Here is a 5,341-nt window from a genome sequence, read left to right on the forward strand (position 1 = left end):
ACTTCCCAGACCCCCCCCAGTCTCCTGCTACTGTTTACATCACAGACAACAGGTGGAGATGGAGCAAAGATGTGTGGCTGAGTGAAATCAGCACAAGAGGACAGGATATGAGGTGTAATATCCTGTAAAGGTGCTGGTCAGGTGCTCCACATTAGTCACAACCTCAGAAAGCACCTTGCGGTGATGAAGAGAGGCTGAAGAGCATTCATATGTGATATCTGTCACAATATGGTTCATGCTGGTTTGAACAGTGTTTCCTGTTTTATGTTGGCTTTTCTCAAAAGCATTTTTGGCAATTAATCAATGTTGCTTTTTAGCCAAAGTCAGATAAATCCATAGATTTTTAACATGTAAAAGAAATGCTTTATTTAGTACAATGAATGGAAGATTCTTCTCAAAATAGGAGCTGAACATTGTGCCTTGAGCTGGTGTTGATCTTTTTTTCTGGCATTTTTCTACATAGCCTTAATTAGATCATTTTAATGTTGTGCCTGCTGAGGGCCTCATGCTGCTTTATAATTGTATTGAGTTTTGCTGAGTTTTATGGAAGACTTTGTCCAAAATGGAGGTAAAGATGATTTGGCTAAAAACAATAGTACAGTAGCTTTAGGATCAGCTGAGAGATTGTGAGCACAGACCCTAATAAGCATAAACTACTTGTCCAAAAGTATGCACGCACACAGCTTGTATAATCTCCATAAAAAAAGCATTGCTAATTGAATAGGACAATCTGGAACAGCTGCACCATGCCAAGTGTTCTGAGCTGTGGAGCAATGGAACTGTGTTTTCTGAAGCACCATTAAATACCTCTGAGATGAGCTGGAGTGGTTTGGGATCCAGAACTAATCAACCAATGCACTAAAGGCTGAATCAATCAAATCTTCAAATCAATGTTCTAACATCTAGTGTAAAGCCTTCCCAGAAGAGCAGAGGCTTTTACTGCAGCAACGACAGTTGGCAAACTCTTTATTAATATCCTTGATTTTAGACAAACATTGGATGAGCAGATGTCTGCAAACTTTTGGACACACAGTTGTATGTAAAAGTTTTAAAAATCTTTACCAGTGCGCTCAAACATTTGCATACACCCACAGAGTGTATCTATTGAAAAGATGGAGTCGTCACTAGTCAGTTGTAATAGTTGCAGTGATTGTTAAATGAACTAAGAACAGATTACAGGGTGCTGCCTTCGGTTCTCAAGTTTCTAATCTATGGAATTTCCTCCCAGAAAACATTCACCAGGCACCCGCGGTAAGGAATTTTAAAAAGCACTTCAAACCTACTGTGCCTTAATTTAGCTTCTTACACTGATGCATTTTCAACTGTCTTCTGTGTATGAAATGTGCTAAATGAATAAATAACGTAGCTGCTGCTATTTCGGTTCACTTTAGATTATGTATTTGAGTGCCAACAACATCCAAAAGCACAGACACAAGAGCCTTCAGTCCTATACATGATGAAACCAGAATAAGCACTAACCAGATGTCCATGGCCATGTTCACACTGCAAAATGAATTGTTTCATTTGTCTTTTTCACTGAGTTGTATTCATGGGGTTTGACACATTTTCTGAGAAGAAAAACCGTTTTTAAACTAATTTTGGACCATTTCTAGCGATTCATCCATTGCCATTCTAACACAAACACAGGGTACAGGCAACAATACAGGTATTTACTCAAGAAACTGTGTTAGATTTAAATTGGAAAAGAGTTGAAATTGTAAGCTGGTTTGGATCAGAGACACAGCACAGCTCAAAAATACACCGTAAAACAATGTAGAACGCTTGGCTCAATAATTAAGTATATCAGCTGATTTTTTTTGGTGTGCTTTACTCCAACATGTTAAATTTACATGTATTATTTCTTGTATAATCCTCAGTGACTTATGTACATGTAATTAAGATCATTTTAAGATAGCCTAAAGACTGAAGAGTCTCTTGCCCAAAAACTTTCCCAGCATTCGTAGCAGATTTGTTGGATTCTGTTAATTAACTTTTAAGTTTTCAGATTTTTCACTAAGTTTCCTCACATAATGTTATTTTTGTGTTACAGCATATTCTCACACTGAAATGTTAATGTTTTTTCTTATTCTGATCATCATGGTGGTTTATGTTCAGGTTTACTGGTTCACCCTTTAGTGCGGCTAAATACCAGCTACAAGTAGAATAGAATGACATACTTGTTACCACATAAAGTATGAACCTTTTTTACAGTGCAGAAACAGCAAAGCACAAATAAATGAGAGGTTAACATAATTAGGCTTATTCAAGTTAACGTAACTGTATCAAGAGTAAGCAGAACTCAAAAGGGTAGCTCAAATGAAACTATTTCAAATGATTCTGTTGTTTGAGTTGACTTTACATACAGCAGCAGAAGCTAAAACTCAAATATAAAGTTATTTATGCCTCAACTAGTTAAAGAACTTCAGGTAAAAACTCTGCATGATTTCCTTAAGTAAAGTCAACTAATTTAAGTTCACAGTGTGGATGCCCAAATGTGTTTAGGAATAAAACAAGCATGTAATTCACAACATTTCTGTATGCATTTTTAATTTGGTCACCTAAATAAAACAGATATATTTAGTTTCTTTCTGGGAATTCCAGTTATTTTTCCAAGCAGCCAGTTAGGTCCTGACCACTGCAATTAAACATATGCTCTGTAACTATGGCTATTTTTCTTTCTCTCAAATCTAATTAGCATGTTTTCTACTAAGCCATCTATAACAGTGCTGCCAGTCCAGTGGACCCTTTGCTAAAGCTCACTGTTATGGCTCTGATGAGCTCTCAGAAGAGGAGTCAGCCCTTCTCTCCAAACACATGTGATGTTTGAGAGCGGATGAGAGGAGCCACAGGAAAACATTTAAACTGCAGCTGAAGTGGTATGTGCCGTGTCTACGCAAGCATCCTGGGGTAGCTCCTCACAGCTGCCAGAGAAAAGAGATCCAGCAGTGGTGTAAGCATTCACAGACTCCTTCTCCTTGCTTGTGCCGGCAGCACAAAGTATTCATACTCCAAACACACTGCACATCCTGATTAGTGAATATCGGAGGCTGCACCTTTCCCGATAGTCCGGCATCAGTGCAGCAGCGATGAGCTCGCACAGACGTGCCTCACGTAGCGTGTCTGGCCCCAAAGCAAACAAAACCCAAAGCCATGTTGTGTTTGGGATGGCCACTATTAGTTTAAGCTTTTCCTTTTTCACAGCCCCCACCATCCCCACCCCACACCCCGCGAAACAAACACACACACACCACACAGTGTTTAAGCAGGGAAAGGAACAAACCAACAATCAAAAAAGAAAATACATTGTGTTCACAGTGTCCAATGTGTACATAATTTCAATATAAATAAAATATACATTGGAAAAATCTTAATTATTTCATTTCCAGTCAAAACAGCCATTGAATTTCAGTCATTTATTTTTCAGCATCCAGAAAAAGCACAAAATATATGTATCAGAATTACTACCCCGGTGACAAAAGGGGCACTGCCCCAGTGACAGTTTCATACCTTTTTTCTGAGATAATATTATGTAATATATATATATATAGATGTAATATACTAAAATTTAGGTGGAAATTACACAGAATCAATATTTTTTAGTATTTAATGTGTCCACACTTTGCCTTTATTACAGCTTCCATTCTTTTGTTGAGACTTGCTTTCCATTTTTCAAAGGAATTTGCAAGGATATTTTTACACCTCCAAAGTTCAGCCTTAGAAATTGGCTGCATTTTCTGCTTTTCACAATCCAAATAATCCTACATACATCCAATGATGCTGTTTACTGCACTGTAAAACTGATTTCTCAGTTCAGCCTACAAACATACTTTATATGGTAAGAAGCGGGTTAACTGGTTTAAATCTCAAACTCAAATAAATATTATAAATTAATATAATACAAAGGAAAATTTGACTTCAGATGACCAAAAACCAGCATATTACATCAGCTCAAAAACACTACAAATCAACTTCTGCCCTGTACCACTTTTTACAGTGTGGTCACTGGGGTGGTCAGTGCATTGTTTTGAGTATACCAGCAACCTTTTGGTTTGGTTTGCAAATTTACTTCTTTTCGTCCCTTTTGTTTTCTCAGTAATGGCTTCCTGACAGCTGCACCGTCTTTTAGACTCATAGTGAGCTGTTTTGTCACAGTGGAAGAATGGACAGAAATACCTGTGGATTTTTCCAGATATGAAGCAAGAGTGAAGCTTGATTTTCTCCACAACATAAATATTAGTTTAATTTCAATTCAGTTGCATAATAATTTCCCATACACACTGAACAGAATAAGAAGCCTAGAGTTTAATGAGTTAATACCTCATGATAATAGCTACAGGATAATGTCTCATTAAATGATAGCATCACACTAGCTTGGTGGCTTGTGAAGCCCCTCTGTTCACTCTGTTCTCTGCGGTCCAGCGTGTGTGAGAGCTAATTCAGAGGAGCGGAACTGTGTCTGTTTGCTGACACTGTCCACCTAAGTGTGCTCTTTATAATAGCTCATTGCAGTCCTGTCATTCAACACTGCGTGAAGAATGCAGTGAAACCGCGTAAGGATACCCAAACTGTGCATTCCAACGTTACTGCAAACACCATGCCACTATATGGAGGACAAATGTTATGTGAGGATCTCCTGGATGGGGGGGAGAGTGAAAGAGAGAGAGAGAGAGAGAAGAGTCTTATGGAAACAAATACCTATGGAAAAGAACATCCCTATTTGCCTCTGTTATGTTGTCTAATGATTCATGCTTTCCTGTTTAAAAAAATTAGACACAGCAATGCTTTGCTACTGGAATTTCATATTCCAGTTTGCCCGGAGAACTGTGTGGTTTGTTTCTCAGGCTGCCTATTCTGAGGCTATGCTTATTCTGGTCGAGCTGTCCACCCCTTACTGTTCTACTCAAAATAAAAGATGAATTCCGAGACTTCTGACCACACAAGTTAGCGTCAAATGAACAAATATCAACATTCATACTTTTAGCCTGTTTACTACCTAATTAAAACATTGCATGTTAGGAATGTAGAGTTTTACATTTTCTTAGGCAATGTGAGAAATAAAGAACAGCAATGAGAGTGAGAGCTAAAGAGAGATGTCCAGAGCAGCTACTGGACAAAATAAGCTCAGATAGGAATATGTGTTTAAAATGTATTGTTTGCACAGTTAAGGTATATTTTGCTCAGCTACAAAACCTGGACCTCTTCACACAGTATAACTTCACTGATGCATCCAGCTCCCAACAGCAGGAGAAAGCAAGGTGGAGAGAGGGAGGGGGAGGGGGGGTGGGGGGTTGGTACGAGTATGAAAGGCTCTGGAGGAGGAGATTTCAATGAGCAACTTGTT

The sequence above is a fragment of the Pygocentrus nattereri genome, chromosome 10, assembly GCF_015220715.1.
Source record: "Pygocentrus nattereri isolate fPygNat1 chromosome 10, fPygNat1.pri, whole genome shotgun sequence".
Classification (NCBI taxonomy): Eukaryota; Metazoa; Chordata; class Actinopteri; order Characiformes; family Serrasalmidae; genus Pygocentrus; species Pygocentrus nattereri.